Below are 20,226 nucleotides of genomic sequence, written 5' to 3'. Positions count from 1 at the left end.
TCTTAAACATTCCATCAGAAATTGCCCACTTCTGCTCCTACGTCTTATGGTCTTAACTCTGAAGTTGTTACCAGTTAGTTCAGTTGGTTAGATGTCTAAAAATGGTTTAGAATAATATCAAAGTGCATTTTGAATTCCCATCTGTCTGAGGTAGACAGGAAGTCTTCTCATGTTCCTGAGATTTGGAGACAATTAAGGATTGTAGATGCTGGAAGCCAGAGTCCGTAGGTGAGACGCTGGAAAAGCACAGAAGGTATGACAGGATCCGAGGAGCAGGAAAGTCAATGTTTCAGGCTGAAACACTTCATCAAACCTGAGAGTGGCACCACTGAGGTAAAAAAAATCTGCCAAGAAAATAGCTTAGCTTTCAGCATTAGCAGACAGTGCACCAAGGGCATGTCTTTTGGCAGAGGGTAAAAAGTAAAGATGATGTCACTCACTGACTTAACACTATTTGTTTCTGCACTTATCCTGTCTGCCAGAGAAAGCTTCAACATTTTTGTTACCCTCTGATTTGAACATTACAATGGTCTCTTGGCTGACCTCCCAGCTGCATACATTTCACCCAATTGAAACACTATTGCCAAAACCCGTTCTGTATCACATCTCATTCTCAACACTCTTAAACTTGTTAACCTACATAAGCTGCTAACTCCTCCAGTTTAAAATTTCCATCCAGGCTCAAAGAGACAATACTATTGTTACTTTATTGTTTCTCAGCTCTCAAAGGCCCAACCATGGCCTTTTAAATTGCCCCTCTCTTTTTGCAGGAAATGATGATTATAGATATTTCTCTGTAAACCCCAGCACAAGCTTTTCATTTCTAAATAATCCCTTTCTTCAGAACTACAATAAAGCTTCACAGTATTGACCATGTTTTTGGTTACCACTCCCATTATATTTTCCTTTATCTTGGCATTTAGATTTTAATGGCATCCTCGATTGGAACGAGGTATCATAGTTTATGAATTCCCAGATTGGGCTGTTAAACTGGTCCAATCAGGGAACCTTGGCTGACAAAAATAAGTAGGAGTGTCAGGGTTCAGCCTGAATTGAAAAAGGATCAGACTTGGAAATAAGGGAAGTGAAGAAGCAGCTATTGACATCTAAGGTTTTGGCACACTATGGTCCCAAGCAATATGTGGTGCTGACATGCAATGCCTTCCTATAAGGTATCAGGGTAATGTTGACCTACCTGTGGTCCAGAAGAGAGGAACGTCCAATAGCACATGATTCCCAGACTTTGGTTGATGCCAAACAAAAATAGGCTCAGATTTAGAAGGAAGGTTTGGCAGCCATCTTTAGTGTAATAATGTTCCAACAATACCTTTACAGATGTAAATTTGTAATAGTAATGGACCACAAATGCCTGCTAGGTCTAATTAAACTGGACAGTGCTATGCTATCCATAGCTTCAAGTCGAATTCAGCTATAGGCATTTATTCTGAATGTGCACAATTACAAGTTGGGGCACTGTCCAGAAGGCCAAGTGGGCAAATACAATACCTTCAACTGCCTCCCACTGGTGGATACACCACCAGCAGTGCTGCAAGTAGAACAGTCAGTTTTGGTTTTAAACTTTCTGGATACTCTCAGGTCATCACTGAAAATATCAGATTGCGGAAACAAAAAGGTCCCATCATAGCAAACTAAAACAGCTGGTGGTGTTGGGGAAACAAAAGGGCCATCACAACCAGAATTGAAACCTTTCTGGACCCAGTGATACCAGATCACCACAGCGGTTAGCATATTATAGAGAGCAAGACTGATTGACCTTTGCTTGGGACATCGCCAGATACTGGCTGAACTCCACCATGGTCATCCAGAGGTTTCCAAAATGATGTTGCTGATAAGTTATTGCTGGTGAACAGGATTGAATGCCAACACAGTTGTGTTGCTAAGCAGTGCCCAGAGTGCCAACAAGGACAAACGTTATCACCAGCAGCTCCTCCACATTCATGGGAATGGCTGGGTAAACCTTGGACTCGGTTACACAGCACCAAGAACCCATATTCCATCCTTGGGCCATTGTCTGTGTGGAGTATGCACATTCTCCATATGTCTTCATAGGTTTCTTCTGGGTGCTTCAGTTTCCTCTCACAGTCCAATGATCGGCAGGCCAGGTGAATTAGCCACGGGCAATGCAGGGTTACAGGGACGGAATCGGGGGATTAGCCTGGGTGGGATGCTCTTCAAAGCGCTAAACGGCCTGCTTCCATACGATAGGGATTCTATGACTCTATGAACATTAATATCAAAATCAAGCAGCAATTTGTGCCAATGAAGAGATACCACATGAATTGTGAATCTATACAAGCAGCATATCAGCTGTATTTGCATATTAATTGCCCATTAAACTTGCTACAGACATTATACCTCATAATTAATAACATAAGTATCATTTCATTTACGTAAATGTTATTGACTGCTAATCAACCTCACTTGTCCAGAAATGGAACAATGAAAATGGAACGTCATTCCTTCAGCTTGCCGATGGAGATCTTAAAAATGTGATAGTATTTTATAAAATGTTCAGCCTTCTGTTTCACAACGTTTCTGTCACAACGTTTATTTTCTAGAAATATAACCTTACTTTTCTCTTTAATTTGCCTTTGGTAGCAAGGCTAAAACAGAACCTAAATAATCTGAAGCTTCTACCACTTACAACAGTAAGAGCAACAAAAGGAGTAAAATTGTCTTGTCTCCTCTGAGCCAAACACCATCCTTTTGGAAGCATATGGCCTGAATCAAAATCCCAAATTCCCTTCGTAACAGCATCTTCACTATATAGGCTGTTTCTGCTCAAAAATGCAGCTCATCACCCTCTACTCAAGGGACGTTAGAAACAAACAAAAATGCTAGCCTTGACAGTGACAATGACATCCATAAATAAACAATTAGAACCTCTGTTTTTCTTCCATCTTCACAGAGTCTGTTATTAATACCTTTTGACCCCCATTCTTTTCATTTATGTATTCATTCAAGGAATGTGGGGATTGCAGATCAGGAAAGTGTGTTGGCCTAGAGTTACTCTGCCTACCTGTATGATGAATCAGCAACTGGAGAACACCTTGTACAGCAGCTTACTCTCATGCCTGTCCCTACCAGTCCAAAGTGATGGCTGCATTTTTTAGTTTAAATAAAATATTTGAGGAGGGGGTGCCTCAGCTTTAAAGTGTCTTCTCTCATACTCACTATACATTGTGCACACATCCATTCCAACTGGAAAGCCTCCGATTAGCATTATAACTTCAAGAACTGCCTGCCCATTCTAATTGGATGGTGAGCAGAAAGGTTGGCCAAAAGTGCCACTGTGCGTCTGCTTCTTATACTGTGCTCGTAAGCCCCATTTGAATTTGATTACCAGGTGTGAAAGTCTGCAGAACAATCCAGATTTGTTCCTAATTAACACTTTCATAACTTACTGAGGAAGCACTTCCCCTGTTTGTCAGAAAGTCCATATTCAGTTAAGCGAATGGAAGCAGACTTTATTAAACTTGGTCATATACAAGGGATAGTCAGTGAGGACATCTCTGGTACCCTAAGATGCAGGCTCAAGCTTCAAGCTACATCACAGCTCCTGATACACATGCTTAGTAACCATTTTTAGAGGAACAGTTAAATTAACTCTTTATTCCACAGTTTACTCGATGTTATCCAGATGAGGCAAACAACTTTTCTCTCAGATACATGTAAAATATCACAATGTATTTTACAAACAGGGGTAGCAGCAGTCTCCAGCTGTCCTGGCCAACATCCTTTAATGAGGAGTAAGCAATGCAGATTATCTAGTTGCTGATTATGAGATTTTGTTTTGCACAAACCAATTGTTATGTTAGCCACATTCCAACCTGACAATGCTTCATTGACTATGAAACACTGACTGGGATATTGAGGTTGAGAAAGGCGCTAGAAAAAACAGCAGTACTTTTTGAATTGCTTTAACCACAATGTTCTGAATTAGAAATTCAATGCTAATATGTTTTAATGTTTCCATGAAGCAAGTTAGAAAAACATGCACAAAAACAGAAATTGCTGGAAAAGCTTAGTAGGTCTGGCAACATCTGTGAAGAGAAATCAGAGATAATGTTTTGTGTCCAGTGATCCTTCCTCAGAACTAGGTCAGTTAACATTAAGAGATAACACAGCGTGGAACTGGAGGAACACAACAGGCCAGGCAGCATCAGAGGAACAGGAAAGTTGCTGTCAGAAATGAAGAAGAGTCCCAACCTTAAACGTCAACTTTCCTACTCCTCTGATACTGCTTGCCTGCTATGTCTCTCCAGCTTCACATTGTGTAATCTCGAACTCCAGCATCGACAGTTCTTACTATCTCCTAGTTAACATTAACTCTGCTTTAATTTTGCAGATGCTGCCAGACTTGGTAAGCTTTCCCAGTGATTTCTGTTTTTATTTCTGATTTCTAGCATCCAAAGTTCATTTGGTTTTTATTCAGAGAAATATAAACTCCAAATGCAATGCTGTATCCTTGCTGAAATTAGATTGCAAGCAAATGTTTACAAAGTGCCTGAATTTTCAGTCACAGTCATTTGTTCTGAATAACATTCGATGTCATTAATTATTTTCCTAACCGTATGGATCAAATGCATCAAGGATTTATAGAACATATTCACTGTAAAAGTTTTTAGTCAGCCTTTTGTTCTGACTAAAACATCACAGCCATTCGTTCATTATGAAAAATAACTCACTAGTCATGATTTCACAATGAAACTGCACTTATTCATGTCAAATAGACATTGACAACATCTTCATATCCAGTAAAAAATAGTTATGAATGATGACAATAAAAGTAAAGGCCTGGATATTCTGGTGATCAGCGAGTTGTTAGAGCAGTGTAGCCTGGATTTGCACCTCAGGACTATGCAGAAAGCCCCACACAGCTGATTTGGGGGGACTTGCCTGGGAGATTGAATTTTCTAATGAGCAATTTCCCTGTACCTGGAATTGTCCGAAGAGTCCGTTAAAGGTGAGGGTTCCACTTCACTTAAGCTAATAGCTATGTGAAAAATGTTAGGGAATTAAATATCCAACAAAACAAATTGCTGGAAAAACTCAGCAGGAAAAGCAGCACCTGCGGACAGAAAATAGAGTTAATGCTTCAGGTCCAGTTTCCCTTCTTAGGAACTGATTGCACCTCGGGAAAGGTTGGCATATATGCTGAAGGCAGGTTGATTGGAAAGAGGGGAAGGATAAATAGGAAAGGAGTTCTCCCAGGATGACCATTACTCATTCCTTTGTCTACCCAACTGTTTTTCTCTTTCCCCCATCATCTACATACATACAAACCTCTTCCTAGCCACGATTGTTTCATTAAAAAATGGTCACCAAACTTGAAATGTTACCTCTGCTTTCTCTCCACAGATGCTGCAAGACCTGATAAATTTTTCCAGTAATTTGTTTCTGTTTCTGATTTTGATCACCGGCAGTTTTTTTTTGTTTAGTGAGTAATTTTCTACTCTATTTGCTGGACAACTATTAAACTGATCCCTCAAAACAAGAGAGACTCCCACTACCCATGTGTTCCTCCCCCAGATCCTTATAGACCCCAAACCCCCAATAGCCACCCCTTGAGTCAATCCCCATATGACCTAACTCCGTCGCTCACATCCACTTATATCTGTCAGACCTGATACCCTGGACCTAACAACCACAATGGGGCCTGACCCCACTGATGCTGGCCTCACACTCCATCAGACTGATCCTCACCCCATCCATATTTCCATACATAATAGCAACTTATGGAACCAAACATCAATGTGGTCACAGCCTATTCAGTATGCTCAGATTTTTGGAGCAGCCCTGTGACTGCAAAGCTGAAAGAAAACATTGTCACAGATCCTGCACCCATCATCTGCTGGTCTGACTTCCCCATTCCCCCCATGCTCAAAATCTTGTCCCCACCATCTCCTGTCCAACTAATGACTAAAGAGCTTGTAGTGTAGGAGAGTGAGGCATTGTGTGTCATGTGTGACTATGTGGGTACATATTTGCATATGTGTGGGTATCTGTGGCTGTGGGGAGAGTAGTAGGCAGGTATTTTGTACTAAGAGGGAAGGAAAAAGATTACTGCGTATGCTTCCCCACTTCAGGAATATAGAGCCTGTCGGGTTGTTTTCAGTTACAACAGAAAAACTTGGTGCATCTATTAATTTTGTTATTCTAATGACAGAAATTAATAAACAATACACTATAAGTGGAATATGTATATTGTTATGCCAAAAACAAAGGATGTAATACCACATTCAATAGCATCAAATTTGATGTTGTTTCTAATAATACAAGAATGCCTAGGAATACCTGTAAATAAGTAAGAATAGAACATCTAACATCTTCCAAGAATAGAATTTTAAAGTTAAGTTTTACCTTGAAGCCCAATGGGGAAAACATGTCTTTTGAGAAGTATTATCTGAGGATTCTAAATACTTCTGACATTTCAGTGAAACGGTCACATTTTTACACCGATCATATGCCTCCTGCTAAGTAAATGGGGGTATTAATCCTCCAAATATATGTTTCTCTTATTTTCATGTGATGTTGTAACTTTAAAATGATTCCTTAATTATTTGTGAAGGTTTGTTTATTCCATTATAACAAAGTGTGGGGCTGGATGAACACAGCAGGCCAAGCAGTATCCTCGGAGCACAAAAACTGACGTTTCAGGCCTAGGATGCTGCTTGGCCTGCTGTGTTCATCCAGCCCCACACTTTGTTATCTTGGATTCTCCAGTATCTGCAATTCCCATTATCTTTGTTTATTACATTGTCACCTGTCATCTAGTCAATTTGTTTGTGTTGTTTTATAATCATATATGGAGATTCCTTTTGTCTTTCTCTTATTCTTTAAATCTTCAAATAATTCTTCATTAAAAGGTTTAACTGTAAAGAAAGTTTTTCATATCTCTGTTTTTATGAATACTGTCTTGATCCCAGTTAGGATCCTTGCTATCTTTTAGATAGAAAGATAGACAGATAGAAATTTATTGTGAATTCAAAAACATCATTATTTAATTACAAAAATATTACATAAGTATCATATTTAAAATAAATGAGACCATGTTAAGACAAGCATTATTTTTTGAACATCCCACAGATTCTGGATTTCATGATCTGGCCATTGCCAAAGACCAGGGCCTGCCAAGGACAGGGGCTGCCATGACTGTGGAGGACTATTGAGTGATTCTAGCATGTTCTGGTAATTATCATCTTATTTTCACATACAAGTGTCATATTGCCATAGAGCTTTCCAGGCCTTCTTTTCTATGATTAAACTATTGTGTATATTTTAATCTCTTTTAAAATGTGGAAGTGGTTTCGCAACAGGAGCTAAAGAGTTCCTTTGAAAAGAAATACTTAAATTTGTTCAAAGGGCCAAAAGAGCTAAAAAAAAAATGTACAACATTGCACTGTTGAAAAATATTGAACAGTTATGCCTTTATTCTTTTGAGTACCAAATTATAGAGATCACACAACTAGAAGTCATTTCTCAAGTCACAAAATCAAGAAAGTAGTTTTCGGGAATGGTTACCATACCTTAGCCTTAATGGTACTATTCATATTTGCTTTGACCTTACACAACTCAACAAGGAAATAGTAAGACATCCTGTTTCCACTGTTGGTAAGAGACCATCTGAACTATCCAAGAATAGTTATCATGAAATTTATCACATGTAGCAGAACTTAGCAATTGTCACTAGACGAGCAACCTAGTTTGCCTACTACATTTTTAACTTCATTTGGAATATTTTGTATTAGCGCACTACAGGTTGGAATTGCAACTGCCTCATGGATTCTTCAATGAATTATGTCAAGCAATTTACAAGATCTTCACATGACACATGAAAAATATGTTAATCCATGGAAAAACAGAGGAAGAGCATGATCAAAGGGTGAAAACAGTATTATAATATTTACAAAAAGACAGTGGATAAGAACCCAATGTTTTTTAGACACTTTTGTTTTTGTTGCTTTTACTTCTAGTTCCAAAATGTATTCTTAAAAGAAAAAAAATCTGAAGATTTAATTTCAGTGACTGGTAAAGTCTTATGTAAAGTCTGTGGAATGTCATATATGTGAATAATCGGGGAAACATCAAGCAGGGAAAGAATTAATAAGAAAAGACAATGAGAAACACTGACTACCCCTCCCCAGACAGGAGGAAGCCACCTCTTCCAGATATGTTAGTTTTAACCTCCAAGGCTATACAAGCACAAAGTGTAGAAAAGTGGTTTCAACTCTATTAGACTGGTTAGCGGGACTGAACGTTGTCCTGACTATTCAGCTATCAAACTCAATCCTCCTGGAAACCTCTATAGCAATGGTCATGATATTCAGTCATCTCTCTATACATGATTAATTCAGAGAGTGATGCACATGTCTCCTTTTTTTTAAAACTGATATCTCTTTTGACTCTTAGATAATAAAATGTGAGGCTGGATGAACACAGCAGGCCAAGCAGCATCTCAGGAGCACAAAAGCTGACGTTTCGGGCCTAGACCCTACATCAGAGAGGGGGATGGGGGGAGGGAACTGGAATAAATAGGGAGAGAGGGGGAGGCGGACCGAAGATGGAGAGTAAAGAAGATAGGTGGAGAGGGTGTAGGTGGGGAGGTAGGGAGGGGATAGGTCAGTCCAGGGAAGACGGACAGGTCAAGGAGGTGGGATGAGGTTAGTAGGTAGCTGGGGGTGCGGCTTGGGGTGGGAGGAAGGGATGGGTGAGAGGAAGAACCGGTTAGGGAGGCAGAGACAGGTTGGACTGGTTTTGGGATGCAGTGGGTGGGGGGGAAGAGCTGGGCTGGTTGTGTGGTGCAGTGGGGGGAGGGGATGAACTGGGCTGGTTTAGGGATGCAGTGGGGGAAGGGGAGATTTTGAAACTGGTGAAGTCCACATTGATACCATATGGCTGCAGGGTTCCCAGGCGGAATATGAGTTGCTGTTCCTGCAACCTTCGGGTGGCATCATTGTGGCAGTGCAGGAGGCCCATGATGGACATGTCATCAAGAGAATGGGAGGGGGAGTGGAAATGGTTTGCGACTGGGAGGTGCAGTTGTTTGTTGCGAACTGAGCGGAGGTGTTCTGCAAAGCGGTCCCCAAGCCTCCGCTTGGTTTCCCCAATGTAGAGAAAGCCGCACCGGGTACAGTGGATGCAGTATATCACATTGGCAGATGTGCAGGTGAACCTCTGCTTAATGTGGAATGTCATCTTGGGGCCTGGGATGGGGGTGAGGGAGGAGGTGTGGGGACAAGTGTAGCATTTCCTGCGGTTGCAGGGGAAGGTGCCGGGTGTGGTGGGGTTGGAGGGCAGTGTGGAGCGAACAAGGGAGTCACGGAGAGAGTGGTCTCTCCGGAAAGCAGACAGGGGTGGGGATGGAAAAATGTCTTGGGTGGTGGGGTCGGATTGTAAATGGCGGAAGTGTCGGAGGATAATGCGTTGTATCCGGAGGTTGGTAGGGTGGTGTGTGAGAACGAGGGGGATCCTCTTGGGGCGGTTGTGGCGGGGGCGGGGTGTGAGGGATGTGTCGCGGGAAATGCGGGAGACGCGGTCAAGGGCGTTCTCAATCACCGTGGGGGGGAAGTTGCGGTCCTTAAAGAACTTGGACATCTGGGATGTGCGGGAGTGGAATGTCTTATCGTGGGAGCAGATGCGGCGGAGGCGGAGGAATTGGGAATAGGGGATGGAATTTTTGCAGGAGGGTGGGTGGGAGGAGGTGTATTCTAGGTAGCTGTGGGAGTCGGTGGGCTTGAAATGGACATCAGTTACAAGCTGGTTGCCTGAGATGGAGACTGAGAGGTCCAGGAAGGTGAGGGATGTGCTGGAGATGGCCCAGGTGAACTGAAGGTTGGGGTGGAAGGTGTTGGTGAAGTGGATGAACTGTTCGAGCTCCTCTGGGGAGCAAGAGGCGGCGCCGATACAGTCATCAATGTACCGGAGGAAGAGGTGGGGTTTGGGGCCTGTGTAGGTGCGGAAGATGGACTGTTCCACGTAACCTACAAAGAGGCAGGCATAGCTGGGGCCCATGCGGGTGCCCATGGCCACTCCCTTAGTCTGTAGGAAGTGGGAGGAGTCAAAAGAGAAGTTGTTGAGTGTGAGGACGAGTTCCGCTAGGCGGATGAGAGTGTCGGTGGAGGGGGCCTGGTCGGGCCTGCGGGACAGGAAGAAGCGGAGGGCCTTGAGGCCATCTCCATGCGGAATGCAGGTGTACAGGGACTGGACGTCCATGGTGAATATGAGGTGTTGGGGGCCAGGGAATTGGAAGTCCTGGAGGAGGTGGAGGGCGTGGGTGGTGTCACGGACATAGGTGGGGAGTTCCTGGACCAAAGGGGAGAAAATGGAGTCCAGATAGGTGGAGATGAGTTCGGTGGGGCAGGAGCAGGCTGAGACGATGGGTCGACCAGGGCAGGCAGGTTTGTGGATTTTGGGAAGGAGATAGAAACGGGCCGTGCGGGGTTGGGGAACAATGAGGTTGGAGGCTGTGGGTGGGAGGTCCCCTGAGGTGATGAGGTCATGAATGGTGTTGGAGATGATGGTTTGGTGCTCGGGTGTGGGGTCATGATCGAGGAGGCGGTAGGAGGTGGTGTCGGAGAGTTGGCGTCTGGCCTCGGCGATGTAGAGGTCAGTACGCCATCCTACCACTGCGCCACCCTTGTCTGCGGGTTTGATGGTGAGGTTGGGGTTGGAGCGGAGGGAGCGGAGGGCTGCCCGTTCTGCGGGGGAGAGGTTGGAGTGGGTGAGAGGGGTGGAGAGGTTGAGGCGGTTAATGTCTCGACGGCACTCGTCCTCACACTCAACAACTTCTCTTTTGACTCCTCCCACTTCCTACAGACTAAGGGGGTGGCCATGGGCACCCGCATGGGCCCCAGCTATGCCTGCCTCTTTGTAGGTTACGTGGAACAGTCCATCTTCCGCACCTACACAGGCCCCAAACCCCACCTCTTCCTCCGGTACATTGATGACTGTATCGGCGCCGCCTCTTGCTCCCCAGAGGAGCTCGAACAGTTCATCCACTTCACCAACACCTTCCACCCCAACCTTCAGTTCACCTGGGCCATCTCCAGCACATCCCTCACCTTCCTGGACCTCTCAGTCTCCATCTCAGGCAACCAGCTTGTAACTGATGTCCATTTCAAGCCCACCGACTCCCACAGCTACCTAGAATATACCTCCTCCCACCCACCCTCCTGCAAAAATTCCATCCCCTATTCCCAATTCCTCCGCCTCCGCCGCATCTGCTCCCACGATAAGACATTCCACTCCCGCACATCCCAGATGTCCAAGTTCTTTAAGGACCGCAACTTCCCCCCCACGGTGATTGAGAACGCCCTTGACCGCGTCTCCCGCATTTCCCGCGACACATCCCTCACACCCCGCCCCCGCCACAACCGCCCCAAGAGGATCCCCCTCGTTCTCACACACCACCCTACCAACCTCCGGATACAACGCATTATCCTCCGACACTTCCGCCATTTACAATCCGACCCCACCACCCAAGACATTTTTCCATCCCCACCCCTGTCTGCTTTCCGGAGAGACCACTCTCTCCGTGACTCCCTTGTTCGCTCCACACTGCCCTCCAACCCCACCACACCCGGCACCTTCCCCTGCAACCGCAGGAAATGCTACACTTGTCCCCACACCTCCTCCCTCACCCCCATCCCAGGCCCCAAGATGACATTCCACATTAAGCAGAGGTTCACCTGCACATCTGCCAATGTGATATACTGCATCCACTGTACCCGGTGCGGCTTTCTCTACATTGGGGAAACCAAGCGGAGGCTTGGGGACCGCTTTGCAGAACACCTCCGCTCAGTTCGCAACAAACAACTGCACCTCCCAGTCGCAAACCATTTCCACTCCCCCTCCCATTCTCTTGATGACATGTCCATCATGGGCCTCCTGCACTGCCACAATGATGCCACCCGAAGGTTGCAGGAACAGCAACTCATATTCCGCCTGGGAACCCTGCAGCCATATGGTATCAATGTGGACTTCACCAGTTTCAAAATCTCCCCTTCCCCCACTGCATCCCTAAACCAGCCCAGTTCATCCCCTCCCCCCACTGCACCACACAACCAGCCCAGCTCTTCCCCCCCACCCACTGCATCCCAAAACCAGTCCAACCTGTCTCTGCCTCCCTAACCGGTTCTTCCTCTCACCCATCCCTTCCTCCCACCCCAAGCCGCACCCCCAGCTACCTACTAACCTCATCCCACCTCCTTGACCTGTCCGTCTTCCCTGGACTGACCTATCCCCTCCCTACCTCCCCACCTACACCCTCTCCACCTATCTTCTTTACTCTCCATCTTCGGTCCGCCTCCCCCTCTCTCCCTATTTATTCCAGTTCCCTCCCCCCATCCCCCTCTCTGATGAAGGGTCTAGGCCCGAAACGTCAGCTTTTGTGCTCCTGAGATGCTGCTTGGCCTGCTGTGTTCATCCAGCCTCACATTTTATTATCTTGGAATCTCCAGCATCTGCAGTTCCCATTATCTCTCCCTCTCTCTTTTGACTCTTCTCTTATTTCTAATTTCCATGTTTATGTTTTGTACTAACACTGACAGCATGTGCCATCTTTTAAAGGTGTTGGCTAAGTGTTAACAGTCTGACATTGGCTCTCATGGGCAACACTGTGGCACAGCAGCCATAAAACTACTTTGCCACAGCACTTAGCTGACGTGAGTAACACATACTTTCAACTAATTGTCACCCTAGTTACAGTTTAACCAGCAGGCCGCATATTTTACCTGTCCATAGTTACAACCCAGCTGGAAACCATGAAGTTAGCACTACCTTTTCCTCTGTCCACTGAACACCTGCAGCTTGTCATTTTCTAGTAGAGAAGCACCACGTACAGGCAATGAATCATGCGACATGAATCACAAACATGAGCTTTTATCTACAGAAAGGAAAAGTGATCTGAAATTAAACCAGCTAAGCCTGAGCTGTGCCCCCACAATGTGAACCAGATTTTACACCATCATCAAAAAATGTTACACTCAAAGATTGTCTGCTGCACCAAGCTCCATTTGATTGGAATTAGGCCTGTAACTTCTCCGTGAACTGGGTGCTCTTCAGCCTCCATGATGCCATGCTCTTGCTTCCCGGCTTACCATGCTTTCTGCATCTGAAGCATCCACCTTAGGAAGGCAGCCCCAGTGACTAATGTCCCACCAGTGGTTGAGCCCATTACTCTTAGTAGAATGGAACTAAGTTGGACACAGAAGGGAAGAAAGAGTTTCTTAGACCTCAGAACAATTTGCAGATGAGGGCTGATCCATTAGCCTCACTACTCAAAATGCTTCAATTTTTCAAACTCAATTTTTAACACTCCCACACCTTCTGTATTGATTCCTCCACTGCCTTACCAGCACCCCGCTCTCCAAATACTCCTGCAAAGTTGGAATATGGGGACCCACGACTGCATACATTCCAGATCTCTGACTGACTTCAACCCATCACCACTAGACATGATTGATTAGATCTCTCACTGCAATGTTTGCCGCTTGTTGGATAATAATACAAAATTCACATAACTGCTGAACACCCCTTGGATGAGTGACGATGTAAAAACTGCTGGGCTCTGAGTGGACTCTACTTGGATTGACAATACTGGGACCCTGACCAGCAGTAATTTCAGGGAATGGTGAACATATGCTTCAGCCATGTTGCACCATTTCTGGATATGAGTACGTCCCAAGCTTGATGATATGTCAATAATCTAATAGGGTTTCAAATGTCATGTCAGAATGATTAAGTTGCTGCTGAAGAGGAATTCTGATTTGTACACAGCACCATGGAATTATAGGCCTAATCACTCCATCGTAGCCCAGTACCATCAGAGCCACTGATGGGCAGGACGTTAAAAATTTTGTTTCATACCTACTGAAGAAATTAGTTTCTGACTTATGTCTTCACGGTTATCAATTGGGGCATGATAAAAAGCAATCCTATCACACAGAATTGGTTACAGGTTACAATAAATCCATCATGCATCTGTCAGAGTGAGGAGCTGGATGACAAGAATGGATTCAAAGACATAAATAAAAAAGACATGCTCATCCATGGAGTTGTCATGGTTGAGATCTTACACTATAACGTAATGACAAAAATGCTATTACAGCTGAAATATCCACTGATTACTACTTTGATGAACCAAACTGTAAAACCTGGAAATAGAGGAGAACGACTCAAATCAGACCATGCCCAAAAATCTACCACTCTTTCAAGTCCAAAGAGTACATGTTTTGGAAAAATAGTGAATATCTCAGATCATCTGAATTTGTAAATTTGAAGGCTTGGGGAGATATGTAGTGGTGGCAAATATAAACTTATAAAGAAATATGTAACAATAACTGCATGAGGAAGAAAAGCGAACTTCAAGGAAGAGTTTGTGAATGGATCAGAAAAGGTGTCCAAGGGTTAATGTTTGATTGAGTGCCATTGATATCACCCGCTGAGATGATATCAAGATGACTTGGTCAAAGTAAAGAAGGAGCTTGTAGGAGACAGACCTGAGGCTAGCATGCTCTGAACAAACAATCTTTTTAGTAATTTAGATCTTACTGATGTTATCTGTAAGTAGTTGTACTAATGAACTAAATTGCACTTGTTTAATAAATAATAGTTTCCTAGTCAGAAAGATGATTGTTTCATCCATACTAATTACTTTGGGCTTCAGGAACCCATACGCACAACAATCGGCATCAACTAAGATGGCCAAGAAGAATAAGACATCAATTTTTCACAGTTGCCTTGGGAGGCCCTGTACAGTGTGCTAACTAAGTTCTTATAGGCATCCTGGAACAGATATACATGTATAAGAGATTTGCTGTTCTTATATCAGGAAGGAAACAGGCAAAAACAAATGCAGAACATTGGCATTTACAACAATTACAACAAATTACAACAATTAAGATTCAGCATTCAATTCATGATAGCTATAGTTTGGTTCCTTAATTCTTTGAGTAATAAATAAGCCTCAAGCGAAACACTGGAAATTATAGTACATTATCAGAATAACTAGATATCAGAATAATGGATCTGCATGAGTTTTGTTAATGAAACATACCAATATCCCTCTCATTGAGCAATATCATTTGCGGTATTTGTTCAATTAACCTGAATTGGAAAGTTCTTTTGGAGTGATTGGCCATATCATTCCTGGAGATTTCAACATCAGCTTAATTGAACTATGATTCTGTCAGCAAAGAAGAGCATTTCAAATGAAGATCATTCTATTAATTTACAGTACTTTTAAATCACAGCTTTCCTCCTTATTCCATTTATAAGAAACTCTTTCCGTAAATGTCTAAGGCAAATTTTATAAAGTAGACTGCAGAACACAGTGTGCTAAAGCAAATCAGCTTTCTCACTTCATAAAATTGCAATAATAAACTGTCACTCTGATATCTCATTATAATATTAGATCTGATGCACTTCTGTATGTATTAGAGTTTTTTTATAGAGTGGAATATTTGTACGATTAATAAAAATGACTTGTGTAATAAGGCAGACACTTCCGTTAGCACCTGTTTAGCAAAACTATGACAACATTTTAGCTCAATAGGATATGGAACTAATGTCACAACAGTCAGAGATATAAATAACAGGCAATACTTTTAAATTCAGCTTCACACAGAGTCCTAAAGATGTACAGCACAGATACAGGCCCTTAAGTCCAACAGATCCATGCCAACCATATATCCTAAATAAATCTAATCCCATTTGCCAGCAATTGACCCATTTCCCTCTAAACACTTCCTATTCATATACGCATCCAGATATCTTTTAAACGTTGTGGTTGTACCAGCCTCCACAACTTCCTCTGGCAGCCCATTCCATACATGCACCACCCTCCACATGAAAAAGTTACCCCTTGTATCTCTTTTAAATTCTTCTCTTCTCAACTTAAGCCTATACCTTCTAGTTTTGGACCTTGGGAAAAGACATTGACTATTCACCTTATCTATGCCCCTCATGATTTTATAAACACCATGGTCAGCCCTCAGCCTCCAACATTCCACGGAAAATAGTTTAATTAGCCCTTCCCTACAGCTCAAACCCTCCAGCTTGCGCAACATCCTTGTAAAACTTTTCTGATGCTTTTCAACTTTCACAAAAACCTCCCTATAGCAGGGAGACCAGAATTGCTTGCAGTATTCCAAAAGTGGCCTAGCTAATGTCCTGTACAGCTGCAAAATGACCCCCCAACCCCTATACTCAATGAATCGACCAATAAAGGCAAGCATACCAAATGCCTTCTTCACCATCTTATCTATCCACTTTCAAGAAACAATGAATGTGTGCACTCTCATTAAATGTCCTGCCTTGATTTGCCTTTCCAAAATACAGTGCCTCACATTTATCTAAAGTAAATTCCATCTGCCACTTCTCATCGCACTGGCCCATCTGATCAGAATGCCATTGTACCCTGAGGGGACATTCTTTCCTGTCCACTGCACTTCCAATATTGGTGTCATCTGCAAACTTACTGACCGTACCTCCTGTGTTCACATCCAAATTATTTATATAAATGATGAAAAGCAGTGGGCCCAGTACCAATCCTTGTGGCACACCACTGGTCACAGGCCTTCAGTCTGAAAAACAACCCTCCACCATCACCATCCGACTTCTACCTTTGAATCAGTTCTGTGTCCAAATGGCTAGTTCTCCCTGTATTCTGCGTGATCAAACTTGCTAAACAATCTACCATGACGGAACTTGTCGAACACCTTCCTGAAGTCCACACAGGTCATGCCCACAGCTCTGCCCTCATCAGTCCTCTTTGTTACTTCCTCAAAAAGCTCAATCAAGTTAGATTAGATTAGATTCCCTACAGTGTGGAAACAGACCCTTCAGCCCAACAAGTCCACACCGCCCCTTGAAGCATCCCACCCAGACCCATCCCCCTATAACCCACACACCCCTGAACACTATGGGCAATTTACCATGGCCAATCCACCTAACCTGCACGTCTTTGGACTGTGGGAGGAAACCCACGCAGACACAGGGAGAATGTGCAAACTCCACACAGGACAGTTGCCCGAGGCAGGAATTGAACCTGGGTTCCTGGTACTGTGAGGCTGCAGTGCTAACCACTGAGCCACTGTGCCGCCCCAAAGTTAGTGAGACATGATTTCTCACGCGCAGAACCATGTTGACTATCCCGAATCTGTTCTTGTCTCTCCAAATTCATGTAAATCATGTCCCTCAGGATTCCCTCCAACAACTTGCTGACTGCTTATTCCTCTCCATCCAAGCCCTTAATCTCATATTAAATGGTCATGTCATAGATACGATCTCAAATATCATTAACAATCATTGGAATAATAAACCAGAACTGTGCAAATATTTCATATTGCTTGTTTGAAAAATATAACTTGTATAAATCTGACAGAGATTGTAAATCATTGACTGAAATTAGAGAGGACAAAAGAAACTAATGTTGAGACAATTCTGCATATGTATGTAATGTTTCATAAAATACTGTTCTCAGAACTACATGTGTCGTGCATAGTATATTGCAGCATGAAATTTTCACAAAGCTAGATATTTACACTGAGCCTGACAAATGGTTTTAATTCAACATTCCCATATTGGAAATTTTGCTTACTGAATGTAGCCTCTCCTCAAAGTTTTATGTTTGGCCTATCAAAAATGCAGCTTGGAAAGCCCATGAAACTGAAATCTTTATTCAATAGGTTGGCATTCTTTTTCAGGTCTTTATTTCAAATTACCTTGGGCAGGGCGGTGATGCAGATGTAGAATCATTAGACATCATTACAAAACCTGCAAGCATACCTGGTGACAGTAGCCTCAGGCTTTTCTGTTTCTGAAGTGCCATTAAATCTTTGGCTTATGACCCGCGAAAGCAAATATCATCAGTCATTATTTAACTTACCTTAGTAAATAAAAAAGGGCTGTGCTGGTTTTTTTCTCAGCACCTTGCTTTTTTTATATTCCACTTGCCTAGATGAATGCTGCTACAACAACATTCAAGAAGAGCCACTCCATGTAGGACAAAGCAGCCCACTTGATTGACATTGCTGTGAATATTCACTCCATCCACTAGTATTCTGTAGCAGCAACGTGTACCATTTGTAAGATGCAGTGTAGCAACTTGGCAATGATCTTTTGACAGCACCTTCAAAATCCAAGGCCTCTATCACAATGAGGGTCAAAAATGCAGCAGACAAATGGGAATACCACCATTTGCAAGCTCCCTTTCAAGTTACATGCATTTTTAACTTGGACTATCTTGCCATGCCTACACTATCAATGGACTGTATACACCTACAACTCATGGACTGTGGTTGTTTAAAAGGGCAGCTTAACAGCAAATGGTTAGAAGCCAACTTAGTATGGGCAATAAATGCTCATCATGACAGTGATGCTGATAGCCCAAGAATGAATGAAGAAAGTTGTCAAAACTTGAACAAGGGCCAGTATGTAAACTAATAATGTGTTGATCCATTAATTCTGATTTAGATTTTGTCACTGGGTAACAAGTTTATCACTTTGTTTCACCAATGCCTTTAGAATTCTTGTAATGCAAATGTATTCATGCACAAGACATAACACAACTGTACAAGACTCACAGCCAAACTGATCTTTTATATCTGATAGGAAGGCAAATCTGAGCACAATGTTAGCTGTTATCTGGTAATGTACCCAATGATAGATCACAAAGTAGTCCTTGTTTCAGTAATTACTACAGCATTAATCACCTTGTTTCGGTTCTGCCACTATTTCTTCCAAGTTCTTCAATAAAAATGACATCACTTAACTGATTGACCTATAATATATTAGCCTGGCTGTTTCTACCCATACTGCTGTTATTTAGAGTAATAATTAACATACAATTACAGAATAAAGAATTATTGAATCCAAAAGCCATTTTATTATTTAACTAAAGAACTGCTGCAATCTGAATGTCTATTGGATTTTGAATTCAATAAGGAAATAAATCAGAAATTAAAATGCCAAAACAAAATTCTATGCAAGTGTTGTGTGTGGTACAGATCAAGAAAAAAAGAAAATCAAAGAGATAGTACAATCCTTAATATATTTATGAGTTGCTATTATTCACCTAATTTGTGTATCATTTCAAGAAGGATAGGAGGCCAAAGCATTTAACAACAACTGATGCCAAATTATCAAATTGTTCATTCTACTTACGCTGAGCTATTTCAATCCAAAATGCCCAATGATATCATCAAAACAACGCAGCCTTACAACACCAGGGACCAGGGTTCAATAAAACTCTTAAAGAGACAGTCCAGCATATTTACAGAAATACAAAGCACTCCTTCCCCTTTACATCAGATGCTCCTGCATCAAAAAATATTTACAATCGTATTTACAAAGTCAGTAGGTTTGATCTTTACCAACGACGTACTTCCCAGTGAGCCTGGAAAATTTCCTTTGGCAATGCGTAGGACAAATCTTCAGGCTGGTTGTATAACTAAATATTTACATTGGTACAATCTCTTAATTTGCTTGCATACATTCTTTGTACAATGTATTTGAAGGGGTAATGTGACTCATCTGTTTCTGATTCTGGCTTTCAGGTATCAATGAAACTGTTTTGCGGCTCTCTTGCTGCAGTGGTAACATCCCTACCTGTAAACTAGGAGGCCTGGGGCTCAAGTCACACTTGTTCCAGAGGTGTTTAACAACATCTCTGAACAAGTTGATCAGAAGAATTGGTTAAATAAAATATTTACATGGCCCTCTTGTGGTACAGTGATAGCATCCTTATTCCTGGATCCTGAGGCCTGGATTCAAGACCTCCCTGCTCCAGAGGTGTGCATTAATATCTCTACAGAGTAAATAAAAAGAAATTAATGAAACTGCTGCTCCAACGTCCATCTACATTTGTTCCAATTTTCCATTCAGTAGGGGAGTGACACCAGGAGTAACAAACACATTTAATGACAGTTCATCTTTGGACTGTAGATCTGGGCTTTTCCCATCCCTTTTAGTTCTGCGTAGATTTTCGTTTTGGTTTCTGTACGATTCCTGTTTTTTTTTGTGTTTCTCCTTCAAACACACCCATCCACTGTGCCCATTATTGCCACAGTTCCTGCACACAGGTTCTTTATACCAGCAACTTATGTTCGGTTTTACCACACTGATTGCAGTTTTGAATTTGTATTAGTGTGTATCTCTGAACCACAATCTTGCGATCTCTCTCAGCTGCCATTTTGTAAGTTC

The sequence above is a fragment of the Stegostoma tigrinum genome, chromosome 2, assembly GCF_030684315.1.
Source record: "Stegostoma tigrinum isolate sSteTig4 chromosome 2, sSteTig4.hap1, whole genome shotgun sequence".
Classification (NCBI taxonomy): domain Eukaryota; kingdom Metazoa; phylum Chordata; class Chondrichthyes; order Orectolobiformes; family Stegostomatidae; genus Stegostoma; species Stegostoma tigrinum.
The sequence above is the reverse complement of the archived record's forward strand: the minus strand, read 5'-3'. Positions refer to the sequence as shown.